The 18183-nt window shown below is 53.9% G+C and overlaps 1 protein-coding gene across 3 annotated transcripts in view; it reads left to right on the top strand.

Annotated features, from left to right (window-relative positions):
• GRB10 (growth factor receptor bound protein 10) overlaps positions 1-18183 on the top strand; it is a 177974-nt gene that overhangs the window by 117281 nt on the left and 42510 nt on the right. The gene's annotated exons all lie outside the window — the stretch shown is intronic.

Genomic DNA, 18183 nt, shown 5'->3' with positions numbered 1-18183 from the left:
GAGCCGTTGTCCTCCGGGAGGAAACTGGGCCTCAGAGAGTGTCGGAAACTTAGCCAAGCTCCAGTCATCAGTAATCAGCTCGTCAGAGAAACAGGCTGGCGGCTCCGTCCCTCCAGGCCGGCGTGGCCGGGGCCACAGTGGGTCGCAGGCTGGGCAGGGAGACCCAGTCATGCTGCGGTGTGGGCGGGGGTGGCATAAATATGATGATGATGCCAGGAACATCTTCTGACGCTCACGGAGCGGTCTCTAGAGTTCAGTCACTGTTCTATGAAGTTTCCATGTTTTATTTATTTATTTGTTCATTTATTCCTCAAAACACCCCGAAGAGTTAAGGTACACATGTCGTCTCTGTTCCCCAGTTGGGAAGCTGAAGCCCAGCTGTAAGTGGTGAGACCTGGCGGGACCCCAGAGTGAGCGGCGGGCCTGTCAGACCTGACATTAGGATCCAGAGTCTCTGATTTCAGCCATTAAACTAGTGTTTTCTGGGATCCTGATGGTCTTTATTTTCAACAAGTGTATTTCAGAACTTTCTTCGCCTTTTCTGCTGGAATCCCTCTTTTCTCTTCCCTCTGTACTTTGCTGTCCTCAAGTGTGACAGGCCACCGTTCCCTTTCCTCTGCACCCCCACCCCACGCCCTGCCCGCTGACCTTCAGGAGGGAGGCCCAGCCTCTCGCCCTGTCAGCCCCTGAGCTGCGCTGCTCCCATTCTGACCTCATGCCCCCAGGGCAGGCTGCGTGGTCCGCCATCAACACTCACAAGGTGAGGTAAGCGTCCCTGTCCGGCGCCAGCCCTGGCTGCATATGGCTCTTTGTCACATGCCTGCGGGACGTCTGGGATGGCTGCCTCCCTGGTGACCTTCTGCTTCAAATAAGGGTCTAGACAGGCTGTCTGTGGATTGGTCACTGAGCTTGTTTACAGCCATACCCATCCTAAAATAAGACCAGGAAAATTTTATCTGGCTCTCGCCGCGGTTGGCAGGAAAGCGGGCCTCCACCCCCACGGGCTGTCCAAGTCTGTAAGCAGAATCCGGAAACTCAGGAATTTTGCCTCTGTTTTGCTTGGGATCAGAGTGTCTGTGCTGGCGTCTGCCTTCCTGTGGCCCCGGCGGGTGCAGGAAGGATGCCTCGCGCTGAGCCGTGCTGGTGCAGAGCTCATGGTCCTCATCTGACAGGTTTTGCCCCATCAGAGGGCGCCGCTCCTCCATGCCTGGCTCTGACCTCTGATCTTGGGAGCCATGTGTCCTTGACGCTGCTGTCCATGGCTGCCGCCCAGCCTGTGATGGCGTGGTTGCCGAAGGACTCTTCTCCCCACTTCCCTGCTGTCCTGTCTCCTTTCACGCCAAGTCCGCGGGAGCAGCTGGATCCGTGTCCAGGCAGGTTCTCCCGAGCTGGTAAACCGTGCTCCGTGGAGGTCCTAGCGACGCCTCGTTCACTGGACAGCATGCGGTCGGCGTGGGAAAAGAAGAGAGCCTCTTACCTCTCTGGAAGGAAGCTCGCTCGGGACAGCGAGCCCCTCAGAAGAAGCCTCTTTCTGTCCACAAGTCCAAAGGGGTGGCAGGAGCAGAGGGAGGCCTGACCAGCCATGTGCAGGGACCCCATTCCTGCCTGAGACACTGCATGCCCTACCGTGTGCTTCCCAGACCCCCTCGCAGACAGGCCAGCAGCCTTCCTTCCAGATCCCTGGGTGTCCTCCTTTGGTGACCCTTGTTGGTGGCTGCTGTGGTGTCCGTGCACCCCAGCTCCGGGGAGCTGTGGCCTTGATGTGGGCCGGGTGCTGCCTGCTGCACAGGCCTCCTGCTCAGCACGGTGCACCGCCTCCCCCCAGGAGGACACCCATGTGGCTGGACAGCCAGCTGAGGGCAGCAGGTGCACAGATGAGGTCGTAGGCTCGTGGGCTTGTCATTCTGTCAGTTGTCCAGCGTGGCTTCTCTGTGGATGTGTGAGCTTCTGGCTGGCCGTCGGGAAGGATCGGGAACCCCCTGTGGCCGCCCCACATCCTCCCCCCAGGGCGTCCGCAGGGTGCAGATGCCCCTAGTCAGGCTGGGGAAGTTCTCCCACGCCGACCACCCCATGGCCGGTCCTTGACTGAGCCAGCCCGAGTCTGCATAGCTGGAGCGATGTGGGCTGCGTGTGTATGCCCCCCCCCGAGAGTTCATGTGGCAGCCCCACCCTGACAGGGATGGTGTAGGAGGTGGGGCCTTCAGCAGGTTTAGATGAAATGGTAGAGTGGGGCCCCCATGTGGGATCAGTGCCCTGAAGGGAGGAAGGAGCAGTGCTGCTCTCTGCAGTGGGCGGGCGTCCAGGAGTCAGGAAGGGGCTCTTGGCAGAACCCGACCCTGCCAGCACCCTGATCTCAGACTCTCGGCCTCCGGAGCTGTGAGCAGCACCTGCTGTTTGAGCCCCCACCTGTGGTGCTGCGTTATGGGGCCTGAGCTCACGGAGAACGGAGAGTAGCGTCCTGGCTCCCCGCACCGGAAGCTTTAACCATGTGAAAGTGAGCGGCCCCTGCCTGGGTTTGAAATCACTGAGTGGACAGGAGCTGCTGACAGCCCACCGGTCCTTTCTGCCAGGCTCTGCTTCCCTGTCCCCTAGATCTGGGGTCCTGACTCTGCTGCCCCCTTGTCCGTCCCTGGGTCTCATCATAAAGGGGTGGAGCTATGGTACCCCCCACCCCCGCACCCCTGCCGTGATCCCAGAGAAGCAGCATCGGACTGGTGACCCGGTCCCACCCTGGTTCCATACCAGCCTGGCTGTGTGGCACCTGCCCTGCACCTGCTCCCAGACTGGACCAGCATGAGCCTGGGGGAAAACTGTTGAGTCTGCAGCCTGGCAGGTGGACCCTGATAGGAGTCGCTGGGAATGTCATGCACACCTGCAGCCCGTGAACCCAGTGCACCTCCGAAGCCCAGTGACAGCGGCATCTGTGCTTCCCATGGGGTCTCTCAGGCTTGCGGGGGTTTCAGTCTTGTGAGGACTTCGAGGGGTTGCCTTAGACTCAAGCTTCTCAGGTGTTCTTATTTTATTTTGTTACATGAATTTGAAAGCAACAGCATTTGGTGGTTTGTTAATATTTTAGATTTTATTTATTTATTTGAGATAGAGGGAGGGGAAGAGAGAGAGAGAAAGTGTGAGCACAGAGGGATGAGTGAGAAGCAGACTCCCCCCTGAGCAGGGAGCCCGACACAGGACTCGATCCCAGGACCCCGGGATCATGACCTGAACTGAAGGCAGACACTTCACCGACTGGGCCACCTGGGCACTCCTGCTTGTTAATATTTTAAATTAGAGTCTGCTCATTGGCATTGAGCTTTGTGGCTTTGCCAGTAACCAGAGCACACGCGGACCTCTTTATCCGTGTTCGGTAATACACAGGCGGGAAGCGTGGTTTGTGTTGGGAGAAACACCCCCTCTGCCCCATGAGAGTCTTGAACTGGTGGCTGCCGGAGTCTTCCCGGCTTCTTATAAACCGGTGACTGACTCATACCTGAAGGTACAGCTTCGGTGAAGGACATCATTCTGTCGTTTATGGAATGACAAGTAACTTATCTGAGTGACTTAATGAAGTTGTTTAATGACCTCTCATCACATAGTTACCAGAAATGGAGATGCCCGTGAACTTCTTTGAGCGATAACATTCTTTCCCCTAGAGGGTCATGAAATTAAATTAGTATCAGAGAGTGAATTTTTGTGGTAAAAATCAAGGCATTTTTAACTGCTTTGTGACTCATTTGGAAAAGACAGGCCGTCACATGGGTCAGGGCGATTGTTAGACACAGATCATGAGCCGTGAGACCGAGCTGCAGGCCTGAGTCCCATCCTGTGCTAGACAGTGTCTTCGAGCATCTCTGGTGACACTCCCTTTGCTCTCGGTGCTGCGTGGACCCACAGAATGTTGGTCCTTCTTTGTGTCTTGCTAAGCTCTGGAATATTCCTTGCAGTCACGACTACCGCGTGTCTGTGTATTTGTCTGACGTGCGTTTATCTTCAGCGTGCATTTATCTGACGGCAACAGTGAGTTAGTCCATGTAAGCGGGGTTCCTGTCTCCTCCTGCCCCCCTGGTGATAGCCATAGCAGAGACCAGTGTCTCTAGCAAGGAGGCTCTGGTACCCTCTGGTGTGCCGGCCTTGGGGTGGGGGCTGCCGTGCGCCCAGGACAGAGGAGGCCACTGGAGAGGCCCCCCGGTGCCCGGGAAGCACCAGGAGGCAGGCCGGACCCTGCAGCTGGGCCCCCATCCCACAGCACCACCCACAGCTGCTGGCATTTGTGGGCTCCTCCCCCAAGTCGGGGCTTCGTGCTTCACGTGTTTCGGCAGGTGCCTTTGGCTGCAAGAAACCTGGGGCCTGAGTGGCTTCTGTTGTGAGACATTTACTCTGTCATAACAGCTGGTCTAGAGGCAGGGAGACAGCTGCCACAGACAACCTTGTTGTGTGTCAAGGAACGTTTGGCTTCTCTTGCAACCCGGACTGCCTAGGTCAGGCTCGTGCACGCACCCAGAAAGTACCATGCACACACTGGTGCCTGAGCCAGGGGTCCGGCGTTTTTAAGTGGTAGAGGGAGAAACTGAGGCACTGTGTGGCATGTACTGACCCAGCAGGATGGAGTGTGTTGGGCCCTGGGGCAGGAAACAGGAACCATGATTGAGCAGAGAAAGCTGGCTGGGGAGGCAGAGGTGTCGAGAGGCGGAGAATGGGAGAAGGGAAGGGGGAGGTAGAATTGGGGAGTGGGAGGGGGAGGGGAGGAGGCAGGAGAGCAGTGCAGGGGAGTGCTGGTTGGGAAAAGAACAGGGATGCTCTTAGAAATGTTTCTATTTCCAAATTTAAGTCAAGCCTTAGTAGCTCGATGGAAACTTCTGGAAGGCCTTGTCAAGGATGGCCTTCCTCGCAGTCAGTAAAGGTTTCCATGGAGCTGCCTGGTGACTTGTTCCTGCAGGTTTCTCCATATGTCATTCAAACACAAGTAATCGCACATTTAGCCCTATTTCTAACGGCATGAATATCGTCTCTGCTCCAAACCACTCTTCTCCCTTTGCTTACTTTTAAAAATTAATTTTCTGAAACTGAATTAATTGCCCTGCATAGGGTCCTGCACGTTGCTAATGATCAAAAGTGGGCCTCCCGAGGCTTTAACTACCCTTTAATGAATGTGCTCCTGCATTAGACCGTCTTTGGCAAGAAAAACGAGCCTCCGTGGCCAAGTGCAGTTAACTTCGTGGAATGCGCCTGTGTGGACACGCCATGCCTCCTGCTTCTCCCACTGGGGCCCAGCGTCATCCTGGAGCCCAGCGCCTTCTCGTCAGCCTCCACCCCGAAGGCCTCACCCCGCCCTGTTCAAGCCCTCTATTCCTTAGCACCTCCAAAACGTGCCCACGTCACCTTTCTGGTGCCTTTAGGGATCAGAACACATTGGAACCAGGGCCACGGTGACGCGTCACCGGAGTGCTGGGGTCCTCGTGGGGCGAACAGTGCACTTTGGACACTCAAGACAGTTGTACGCTCGTCCTGAGACCAGAGCCCAGGAGAGCATGCTCGGACCCCCAGTGGGACACAGAAGACACTGGTGTCCGATGACAGTCACTTTACCAGCACGAGAGTCTGCCTGTACACATCAGCTCATCCCTGTCGTTCTCGAAGGTGAAGCCGTCGTTACTCAGTGTCCCTCAAACTGGTTTCCCGCGGTGCCTGGGGGGCTCAGTTGGTTAAGCATCTGCCTTTGGCTCAGGTCTTGATCCCGGATAGGGCTCCCTGCTCAGCAGGGAGCCTGCTTCTGCCTCTCCCTCTGCTCCTCCCCCTGCTTGTGCTCGCTCACTTTCTCAAATACAATCTTTAAGAAAACAAAAAAAAAATTTTGTTTCCCTTTCTGTCCTGCCTTCACTCCCTGTTTTCTCCTGAGGGAGGCACAGGTGGCTGTCACCACGGCCGGGCTCCACCCCTGCCCCCCACCCGAGCCCTGCCCCTCCTCTTGAATAGGGGGACATCACCGACTTTCTGGCTCTTTCCTTTGCCCATCCACCTCCAGTCAGTCCTGTGGCTTCCCTGGAAAATTTCCTAGAGAGGGAATATAAACTGACTTTGTTGGTTTTTAAAATGTCAGGTCTTCAAATGAGCCTTCGCTCACCATCCCTGGAGCAGTTCAGTCAACAAAGAGATTTTTGGTATTCCTCGGTGGTCTCCGGGGGCCGCTCCGGGTAGCCCTGTCTCTCCCTTTCTGCCAAGAGGCCTCCGAGGCCCAGCGCCACCCCCTGTGCCCTGGGATAGCCTGGCCCTCCGCCGTCATGGGGCTGGTGTTCCTCGTCATCTTGTCGTGGAGCGGCCATGCCAGGTCTTGTCCACAGACTGGGCTCAAGCTTCCAGTCCACGGGCTGCCTGGTATGCCACAGCACCACTCTGCACAAACAGAAGTATGTCTTGCTGAGCCACATTGATGTGACACCTTCTTCCTTCTGAGGGGACGCATGGACCCAACCAAACCCAGCAGGCAGAGCCCCCGGCAACATTGATCCCATCACCTGCTATTCTTTCTGCCATTGCACGCTGCTGCCACGGAAAGTTCCAGGAGCTGGATGCTCCGTTTGGCACCTGTCCCCGTGGTCCCGGGCAGGGTGCCGCGTCAGCAGACTCTGAGGCAGGGTGCCCTCGGGGAATCGGGGTGGTCAGACAGAGATATGCTAGCAAGCGTGTTACTGCACCGCAGGTTGGCTCAGCCTTGTGATCTGTGCAAGAACCAGAGACGCGCATGTGGCTGCTGTGACCGTGGCCCCGTGCATCAGCCCCGTCACAGAGGCTGCCAAGTGTATCTCCCTGGGGGATGGGCGCCCGTCAGTCCTTCTGGATCGAAACCCTTTGTCATGGAGCTGTGGCTGGCTTTTCTGGCAGCCCGCCTCCCCTTGCACATGGCCGAGCTGACGGAGAGCCTTGTACCTGCTTTTCTCACCCTGGGCTTTCTGAAATCCTTGTGACCTAGTCATGAGAAGAAAGCATGCAGGTCTATGAAGGTCAGAGAGGATTGCATTCGGGCACCTTCTTGGAAATTCACATTTCATGCTGAGTTTTGGGGGATCTGAAAAATCCTACAGGGAAGAAAACCCACTGAGGGGAGGCAACCTACAGCTTCACAGACGTTTCTGGTTGCAGACCCACTTTCTCCACGACACGCTTCCCACGGAACCCACTTCAGGGTGGGGTGCCACATTGTCCAGAGCATTTTTCAGAGTTCTCTGGGAATAGCACTAGAATCTAGGTGTCTCAGAGCCCGTGGGGTGGCAGCCTGAGAACACCCCCAGTGTTGGACAGGACCCATCTTCACATGTTTGCAACCATGCAGGGGACGTGAGCAGGGCAGTCCTGTCAGGAAACTCTGTGAAATCCCCACCACGAGGGTTTCTCCTGACTGTAAATATCTCTGAAAATATAAATCCGCTAAACTTGTGAGGCCCCACGCTGATCCTTGATTACAGCATCAACTATCCCGAGACCTCTGTAACCGTAGGAGGCATTGTAAAGTGAGTTTCAAATCACCTACCTTTCCCAGGAAGACTGTGTACGTTTCCTCCAACTCTGAGAGCAAGAGGTGATATTCCTTGGCCAGCTCATCGGTTAATTCTCACTGTTCCTCTTTGGCTGGAAGTTTCATGAGGAGCAAGGGAAATTAGGAAATGAGCTTTTGGCCCCGAGTTTTTTTACTCTCCCCGACAGCTCTGCCGTAAATGCCTGGAGTGCTCTCCTCATCCTCGCTTGCGTTTGTGTTTCAAACCTCGGCTCATCCAGCGGGATAAAGCGTAGCTCGTCCATGGAACGTGGGCATCTGTGCCTCAGGAATGCCTGTGACAGTCACGGGGGACGTGCGGCGCCCCTGGGCACTCTCCAAGCATATCCTTAACTTACATGTCGAGGTAGAGTGTTTTATGACCTTACGGAGGTGAGAGTGGGCGTCAGACCTCTGGGTCTCGGGAGAGGCCATTCCATGCTGTTGGAAACACTTTCTGACCAGTGACCTTCCACACAAAGGATGTTTTGCCGTCTGAAGAGACAAAGCCAATGATTTCTATCTGCCTGCATTGTGGTTCCATTCCCACCCTGCTGCGAGTGTGTTGGTTTTTTCTTTATTTCCTTAAAGATTTTATTTATTTATTTGAGAGAGAGAGCGTGGGCACAAGCGGGGTGAGAGGCAGAGGGAGAAGCAGACTTCCTGCTGAGCAGGGAGCCTGACGCGGAACTCGATCCCAGGACCCTGAGATCATGACCTGAGCTGAAGGCAGATGCTTAACCCACTGAGCCACCCAGGCATCCCATCCTGTCTGTGTGTTTTATGTGGTTTCAGCCAAGGTAGATATAATTTTATATGTGCTTTTGTTTGTTAAATATGCCATGTTTTCTGTTTCTTCCTGGTTTTCGTAAACAGCGCTCTTTGAAGCTGTTATTCGGCCGCGCACACTTTCTTGGCTGTGCCTGGATATTTGCGTGGCTTCCCAGTTGTCTGTGCTCTAGAGAGCGCTTTCTTGAGTGACAGTGCTGTGGGTTTTGTGACATTTTGAATTTTTTCCCTCAGGGAAGTTTCCAGAAGTTAGATTCCTAGTCCAAGATCATGAGTGTTTTATAGCTCTGGATACATGTTGTGATAGTATTTTGCAAGGACTTTACTTATTTTGATTATTACATTCAGGAGTAAGAGTGAGTTTCAAGAGTTCTGAGCCCTGACCCCACACCAGAGCCATCGCCACACCAGGCGGCTCCCTGTGCTCTCTGGTGAGCAAGGGGCTCGGGGCTCCCCAGGGCAGCACACGGTGGCCCTAGAAACCTGTCCCCCAGCTGGGGTGGCCCTCCAGGCCTCAAGTGGTGAGCTTCCATTGGCCGGAACTCAGCAGTGCATGGTGGGCACAAGAAGGGACCCAACTTGGTCTTCGCCTGCCTTAGTGGGCGTGAACACTCATCCTCTTGGTCTTCAAAATCCTGTAGCCACCTTAGCCCTCCCTCTGGCTTGTTCCCACAGTCTCAGGATATATGGATATGCCCTGCGGTGACCACAGAATGCAGGGGAGAGAGTATCTAGCTCCCCGTGCCTGTGAGGCTGCCCACACTGTTCCACGTAGATCTTAGGAGTCCTGGGGTGGATTGCTGCACAAATGGTGAACAAGGGGGGCTGGAGAGTGGGGTCCAGTTTGACGCATCATGACCTGGCCAACGCTGTCCTGCTCGGCCACTCCAGGCAGCCTCAGACTTGGGGCTCCAGTCTCCCTTCCTTACCCCGTCAGAGCAGCTGCACAGCCCTGCCCAACCCCACTAGCCTCCCTGGCGTGGCGTCTGGACTGGGAGGATTGCTTGAGTGACAGTGGCTGGAGGGGTCCCAAGACTGCTTCTCAGAATCCCACACCTGCAGGCACGAGGACGCTCAGTATCACCTGCCCCACATCCCCATCCCTGTCCAGCATTCTCTTGGGCCCCAGCAAGGAAATAAGTCACCACCATCCCCTGTCCCTTTCCTGTGCCCACCCAGCATGTTTTCGGCAGCTTGTGCATCTGGGCAGTGGGTACTGGGCCTGGGACCAGCCAAGCCAACACAGGCCTGCCCCCAGGAGCCTACATCCTGGTGTGCGAGACAGATGCTGGCCAGTCCACAGAGACGTGCGATTCCCAGTGGGTCAGATGTGTGACATTTCCCTGTGCAGGGAAGTTTCGCGCTAGTGTACTGTCAGGATTGAAAGATGAGAAGCCATTCATGGCTTGGAAGGCAGAGAATGTTCCAGAAGGAAGGAGGGAGGGCCATTCACAAAGGGCCTATACCTTAAGGCCTAACGTCTGCTAAGAATTCCATCCCAAGTGCAAAAGAGACTCCACCAGGTGTCTGATAGAGGGGTGCAGGGCAGATTTGAAGTCTGAGAAGGTTCCCTCTGGTTCATGGTGCTCAAGATGGGCCACACCAGGGGTGGCAGGGGCTCGGCCACTGTGCATGCAGACTCGGGAGCGGTTTGCTTTCTGGATGAGGGCCAAGGTGCTGAGGCTGGAGAGAACAGGCTGGGTTTGAGCAAAATCCCCAGGACTTAGTAATTTCTTGCTCTCCCTTAGTTTTCCTGGGCCTTGTGGCACCTGGCAGTTCTCATTTTCCTCCTTTAAAAAGAAGTCCAACCTAGAGCTCCGATCTTGGCTTCTAAATTTCATTGTCCACCGAAAGAATGCCGAGCAAGTACTTAAAGAAAGAAGAGGCAGAAGATCCCAGAAAACTGTCCAGATGACAGACTGAAGATCTAGGACAACCAAATGTAGCCTGTGGTCCTGGATGATGGGCTCCCGAACCCCAAAATGTTGCCTCTTCTAAAAAGGACATGGGTGGGACTTTGGCTGAATTTGAAGGTGGTCTGTCAATCTGCCATAGGTAGTGTATTGGTGGGATTTCCTGATTTTGATCATGGGACTGTAGTTATAGGAGAGAGTGTTGTTTTTAGGAAGCAACGCTGAGCTATGTGGGGGAAGAGGGGCGAGCTGTCTACAGCTCACCCCGACAGACCGATACGGGAAGAGAACACGATAAAGCAGATGGAGCAGATGTTAGTATTGGGGAACCTAGATGAAGAATATATGGGAAATCGTGATACCACTTTTTGTAGATTTTCTGTAAGCCTGAAATTTTCTCAAGATACAGTGCTGAAGAAAGAGAAATCCTATTTAAAACCCAAAATACACCTCCTATGTGGACAGATTTGATTTTTTCAGTGTACTTTCCCCAACAGCACAAACAGCCTAGAAGACATGAGACATGCACACGCCACACTAATCGTCCGTAGTTTACAGGAGCTCACCGTTCCAGGTGAGCACAGATCCAGGAAATGATGCAGGTGTGCGCCTGCTGGCCAGCGATCTGGGAGGGTGTGCAGGAGACACGGGATGGCTTGCCCCCAGGAGCCACGCTCCCGCAGCGGAAGTCGATCGAGAACACACGCTTCTCTTTTTCCCCCTTCTTTTCAGAAGACGTGGAAGGAACATCCATGATTTTGCTGGCATAACGTGCCAAGTGGATTTGTCTGTTCCGAGCTCCACTTGGAGCTTCATCCAAGGGAAGGAAATTCCCACAGCTTCAGTCTTGGAGCCTCAAACTGTGGGCGGTTCCCAAGCAGATGAATGTGAGAATAAATAGACCGTGTTTCCTCAAAGGCAGTGCCAGCTCCGTGATTATGCTGCTGGCTGGGTTTGTATCCGGGTCCGTACCGCTCCCGGCTCAAGAACTCGTGGGGGCATGATCTTGCTGTAATTATGTCTGCACCCCTGTGAGCCAAACGTGGAGATGCCCCCTTGTGATCTGTTAAATTTGGGTGGATTTTTAGGGCAGTCTCATGGAGGTTTGGTAGGTGGGCTCTGTCGGGTGTGTAGGACTAAGCACGTGTTCGGCCAGGCAGGTGGACTATGGTGTGGTCCAGGGTGGGGAGGAGCCATGGACTTCTGAGAGCAGGCCCGCCCTCCCCCTGGGGGCCCCGCCCTCCCTCCTGCCCCCCGCCCCCCCCCTTCCACCTAACTGGAAATATACATGGAGCCCAGGCCCTGTCCCGGGTTGGTGTTTCTTCTCATTCAATGAAAATAATCACATCCGACCTCTCTCCTGGCTGCATGCTGGCTGTCCGGTGCGGCTGATGGGGGGCCTGCAGCCAACAGTTTGTGAGTGCACCTGCGTTTGGAGGCTGCACGCTGATCCTGGGCGAGGTCGGGGTGAGCTTCATGGGCACCCAGGCAGTGTGGGTGCTGTCCTCCTGTGGTGGCCGCCTCTCCCTGCACTGTGTCCCCTGGGAACACACACTGGTGTCTGGGTTCCAGGGCGGGGATGCTAGAGGGTTGCAGTGGGGGGCCACGAATGCAGGGCAGCTCCTGCTGGCCGCTAGTGCCCCAGAGGACACGGCCGAGGAGGGTCCCTAGAGGAGCTGCTGGGAGCTGGGCATATGGTGCACAGCGGTTGCTGACCTCTATAACCCAGTACACGAGAGGGAGAAGAACCTTATTCCATCAAGACTGCAGTCTATACCAAGAGCATAACTGGTGAGCTGCTCTGGATGTGTGAGGTCATGAAACTGAATTATGTTGCTGAAGGCAGAATGCACGTATGGGTCCTGGGAGAATCAAGGGGAGATCTTATTGCTGATCCCTGTGGGTCATACCCTACGTCTGGCGCAAAAGTCAAAACAAGAAGCACAGACAGAGAAGGGGATGGGTAAGGAAGAACTTGTTGAGAGGAAAATCCGCATCTAAACAAGGACTGGCGTCAGTTTTAGTAGGTCGCAGGGTATGATGATTTTCAGTCGTTTATAGGGTGGTTTGGGTTGTTAAGACACAGTAGAAGTCTCGGAATCCGTCTTGTCCCAATGTGGGATTGTCGGGTCTCCAGACGCACATCCGTGTCTATGGTTTCCCTGCTCTCGGGTGACTCGGGTGTTCTCTGGTGGCCCCAGAGACGTTGTTCTTTTCCACGGGCAGCCGGCTCTGTGACCCGGATCCCCCGAAGGCCCCCAGCTCTTGTTCTGTATCCCTCCCATGTGGAGTCATCGGACTTTCCCTAAGAAGTGGCTTCTGTAGAAGAAGATGTTGGAGTAGACGGCTGTCCTTCCGAAAGACGAGAAGAACCAGGCCCAGCTGGGAACATGGTAACCTCCGCCCAGCGGGCCGGCCTCAGGCTTGACACAAAGTCTCCGGAACCCACCATTTGTATGCTCTTCTTTCCTCTGCGTCCTAGAGGCCCTTCTGCTTTCTCTTACGGATGGCACATTTGTTTTAGCAGTTTGGTGTTCTAGCATTTCGGCCACCGAATCAGCCAGAAGCCTGATTTGCTGCTAGGAGCGCACGTCCTCTCATTTTGCCTTTTCAGACCTTGGAAACCGAACTACCTAGTGTTTTCAGAACAGGGGCCCTTCCGAAAGGAGACAGCACGTAGGTGTCTGAGATGACGTGATCAGAGGAGCAAGTGTGCCAAGCAACAAAGGGGTCCAGCCCTGCAGACGGCATGGGTTTAGTGGGAACACAGAAGAGGCCGTTGGATCTGGTCTTTGAGTGGTGACTGCTTCCCTCCCTCAGGAGAGTGGTGTCGATGTTAGAAAACATCATATTTTGCTGTCATAAAAGCCATGTGGTTCTGGTTTCAGAATGGAGAGACGGTTCTGTGCTCTGGCAGAGCCCAGGCCTGCAAGGGGTAGCATAGGATACGCATGGCACACGCATCGTGCTGGGACAGTTACCAGCTCTTCAGAGGAAGAGTGGCATTGGGGTCTTGCACTTCGTTGCACACCATTATGGATGGAAGTGTGTGTCTCTCCCAGCCCCCACTCACAGGTGGAAGTCCAGAAGCCCCCAGCGTCTCAAGATGGGACTTGCAGAAATAGAATAGTTACAGCCTTCCTTAATTCAGAGGAGGTCACACTGGAGGAGGTGGGCCAATCCAGGATGACTGGTGTCCTTACAGAGAGGGAACATTGGGGGGCGCCTGTGGCTCAGTCAGTTAAGCATCCAGAGCTTGGTTTTGGCTCAGGTTGTAGTCTTAGTGTCCTGGGATCGAGCCCTGTGTCGGGCTTGGCGCTGAGTGGGGAGTCTGCTGGAGGTTCTCTCTCCCGCCCTCTGTCCCCCCGCTGCTCGTGCGTGTGTGCACACACTCTCTCTCCAAAATAAGTAAATCATTCTTTTTAAACAAGGAAAATAATGTCATAAGTTAAATACTAAGATATTGACAAGCAGCAAAAGAAATCTGGAATACTTATATTTGCATTATCCTAAATAATGAGCTGTTACGAATCAATAGGAAAAAGGTAAATCACTTCTTTGTCTTCCTCAATCTCTCTTCTTTCAAGGATTCTCCCCACTCCCAATTCACTCAGTACTCCTAAACAAAAAACAAGTTTTCATAGCTTTTCTTCCCTCTTCTGACATCACACCTGGTAACCTGGCGTTGGGTTTAAGAGAGAGGACCTGTTACCAAAGAGAACTAACTCCTGTCCACCTGCTTCTGGACCCACCTGCCTGCCTTCCTGGCCACGGGGACTTGGTCCTGCATTCATGGCTAATATCCTTCATTCACGACCAGCCCCTGTTCATGGCCAGCACCCCCCTCTTGTCTTCGCTCCTGCCGTCACCCCTTCTCTGTCGTCCATCATCAGACTCACCTTTGTTGCTGGATCACTCCATCGGCATCTGGATGAGGCCCACCCCTGGACCTCACAGGGGGACACAACCTCCACTTGCACTGCTCTCCAGCCCTGGTCCAGCCATGGAACTCAGTGTCCCTACTCTCTCCCCTCAGCACTCCCCATCAGGCTTTCAGTTCCACTGGTTCCCTGAAATTGATCTTACCAAGGACGTGCGACCTACCCCTGGTCACAGCCAACGGTCAGGTTTTGGTGGCATCTGTGACGACATCTCTGCGACACTTGGCACGGACTTGCTTCCCTAGCTGCTTGCTTCTCCAGCTTCTGTGAACCCCGCCTTTCCCTGGCCTCCTCTCTCTGCCCCATTATCCCCTCTCCTGGGACCACTGTGTTTGGAGGGCCCTTGGCTGTCTCTGTGCCTCATGCTCTCGCCCTGTGTGACGTCACCCCAGTGCTGGGCGCTGTCTGGGTGCTCCTGGCACTCTCCTGTGAGCAGAGCCTGCCCACTACTCTGCGTCCTGACTTCTTCCCCGCGCTGCACCCTGATGGTCACTGCCACTGCCCCAGCTTCCCACCCGCCTGCACACAGATGCCCCACGTCTGTGTTCTCCTCCAGGTCTCCCCAAGCCCCAGACTTGGGTCTTCAGCACCAACTTGGCTTCTCCATGTGAATGCCTACAGGCACTTTATACTCAATGTGTCCAAACTCGGCGTCCAATCCCCCCTTGAAACCTTCTCCTTCCCCAAGCTCCTGCCCCGGCTGCCCCATATGAATCCCCAAATTCCTTCCCTACCCACCCTGTCACCTTCCACCAACCACAGCTGCACGGCCTCTCTGGTTCCTTTGCTGGGACCCAGCTCCGATGTTCCTTCCTGCCCTGCACTTTAGCTCAGCGGTCTCCCGGTTTCTGTCCCCACCCAGCGCCCTAACACATGCAACACTGGAACGACCCTTTTAAAATCATCCCACATGGCGTCTTTGGTGCAGTGACTTTGTATTTCAGGGTAAAGGACACAGTCCTCCCGGCTGCCCGCACGGATGCCCTTCCAGTCTCCCCACTGGGCTCTCTCGCTCTCGTTCCAGCAGGGGATACCCTGGGTTTTGCTTCTCATTTGTTGTCTGTCTCTCTGCTTGAGTGAAGCATCGTGAGGTTGGGATTTTAGTCTAAGCACCGCGTCCCCAGCACCCAGGTGCCTGGCTAGGAGAAGGTACTCAGGGACTATCGACCGTGGATGGCGGCCGCAGAATCCCACCCTCGTGCAGGTGGACCTGAAATGTCAGAGAGGTTTTCACCCGTCAAAGGCAGGCCTTAGAATAGGCTTTTCGGCTGTAGGTGGCCTGTCTGGCTCATGCTGCGCGCTACGTTTGATGCTCCTAGAAAGCAAATCGTTCTGATGTTGTTACCACGGAAATCCTGCTTGCAGGTCTGTTATTGTGATCTGTGTTGCAGGTTACAGAATGTGATTGGATCGTGTCCTTGCTCTATAACAAAGGTTCCCATCTCGAGGCTGATGGATCCTCAGCGGGGTTTGTGTTGGTCTTGTTTTGCTGAGGCTCCCGGGACAATTCCTGCCACCAGGAAAGAGAACCTTATGCTAACTGAGCCTGAGTAAGCTCCCTTATATTAAAAGGCATCGTTCTTCTTCTGCTCTCCCCGTTCTGCATCTTTTAAATTCGTGGCACTTTATTTAGATGTGTTCATGAGGCCAGAAGTTGCTGACTTATGGCCAGGATGGATGAAGGAGCCTTGGAAACTGCCTGGCCAGGTGGGTGGATCTTTAATCTTGTTGATCCAAGAGCCATCCTCTCCCTGGCAGCAAAAGTCCTCCCTATAAACTGAATGCACTTGAGGCTCACTTCCCCCCAACAGGTGTTCACGGGGAAGCGTCCCTCCTACTGTGTTCCTCCCTTTCCAAAGAAGCAGATTCATTCCATGGGCGCACAAGCACTGGCAGGTTCCACACTAAAAGCAGAATTAAAGGTTGGAACTCCATTGGCCACAACTTACTACCCCTTCATCTGTGCCCAGCCAGGGAACAAAAACAAAGAAAAAAACCTGGAGAAACCAAGAAACCCTAATTTCTTTAAATTATAAAAGTAATCAGTGGTCACAGTAAAAGCAAAAACTCACGCGGTCTAAAATTGCATAGGATAAAAAGTAAGATCACTTTCTCCGTTCCCGACCTTGTTCTGCACACATGGGCAGTCATGTGTCTGTCTCAGCTCAGGACTTAACAGGCATTATCACATCCTTCCCCAAAGTCTCTTGGTGGTCTGTTACACGAAGGTACCATAACTTATCTAACAAGCCCCTTGGAATGGTTTGCAGCTCACTCTTCTTACAAACAGAGCTGGAATGAACATTCTCATGCATAGATCTTTGGTCAGTTAATGGCTGGGTAGGTGGGTGGGTAGATAGATGACACAGAGGTGGATCGATGATAGATAAATGATTGAGTGCTTGATAGGCAGACAGATGATAGATTCCCAGCAGTGTAATTGCTGGATCAAAAGATTTATGTATTTATGACTATATGTGCATGCATATAAAATTTGTTTTTATAACCATCGTCAAAGGGCGATCTGTCCCTTACAATAAAATGCGAAGGCACCAGGGCTTGGCCGTTCTCCTGGTTCAGGTACGGAGTAATCCAGGACGGGTGTCCTGTACCACTGTCCCCCTTGCCAAGTCACTGTCCCCAGTGATGAAGGCAGACTCCCACACAATCCATCATTCTGATTGGCTGTTTCTGTAGCTTCCAGGAACTCTGGACGTCTGGGGGCAAAGGGGCAGACCTGACGAGAGAGCTCATTTGCTTTCCTGTCCGCCCTGAGACCTTGACAGTTGGAAGGTGGAGTGAGGTGTGCACCTGCCACGTGTAGATGCTTGCTCTTTTTGGCGTTGGGCCTCCTGAGCTGGCGTTTGGTGGAACTTATTGCTTTTCTGGGTTTAGAGGGGTCATGGCTGCCTGCAGTGGTCTGTCTGACATATCACTCCTGCGGTTCCATGGTCGGACGTGAGCAGAACTGAAAGCCCTGCTTTGTCCGATGGACATGGAGGCTGGAAGTCCAGAACCCTTAACATCAACCATGTGCATGTGTCCAGTCTGCAGACCGTGTCACGTTTCCTGGTTGTCCTTCTGATGTTCTCGACGGCCTTCTTCCTTTCTGGTTCGTGACCGGTACAGGACCACCCTTTGCGGTAGGCTGTGTCTCTGTGATTTCCCCCGGAACACGCCTTTACACCTTGTCTTTCCCACATCTTCCATGTCCTCAGTTACTGCAGGATGCCCATGGCTCGTGGGGGCCTCCCGTGGACCCCATCAGGCTGTATGTGTGAAGACCACAGAAAGAGAGTCTGTATCCTCCCCCGGACTTCAGTTCAGGAACTTGCTGGTGTCGGTTGGTCCCGTCAGCCCTGGGTCGTTCTTTATTGCTCGGCTAAGATGTTGTCTGTGGAGTTTCTCTGTGGTAAAGTTACTGTTCTCCACTTTGTCATGAGGGAAGTAATTTTTGAAGGAAGATCATTGAGACTCGACTAATTTGCTTTTCTCCATCAGGTTTACCTTCGCTGGTTCTATTGTGTATTGATGATTCTCGTCTGATTTTTCTGTCATTCTGCATTTATTGGTGGCATCCTGCTGTTAGAACATGTTCCTTTCTCTTCCACGTACTTACGTGTGTGTGTTTGTCCGTGAGGACACGTTATTTTATCCCGTGGCTTAGAGCCATAACTACCGGTGTTCATTTAGAGACTCACATTGCCCCATGCGGCTTGGATGTGTCCCCATCAATGTACTTGCTCGCTTCCTGGGACAAGATGTCCCGAGCTCTGCAGTCACGGATATTTGGGACTGGGGAGTCCGTTGTTGTGAGGGCCTGCCCTGTGCCTGGTAGGACGTTTAGTGGCATCTCTGGCCTCTACCTGCTAGGCGCCAGCAGCACCCACACATACACACCTGTTGTGACAACCGGAAGGCCTCCAATATTGCCCAATGTCCCTTGGGCGGCAGAATCCACCCCTGCTGATCCCGGGTGAGAAGCCTGAGGAAAAGGAGTGTTGTTTCCTTTCTTGAA

Source organism: Ursus americanus, chromosome 3, assembly GCF_024610735.1.
Source record: "Ursus americanus isolate L20-20 chromosome 3, mUrsAme1.1.p, whole genome shotgun sequence".
NCBI lineage: Eukaryota > Metazoa > Chordata > Mammalia > Carnivora > Ursidae > Ursus > Ursus americanus.
The sequence above is the reverse complement of the archived record's forward strand: the minus strand, read 5'-3'. Positions and strand labels throughout refer to the sequence as shown.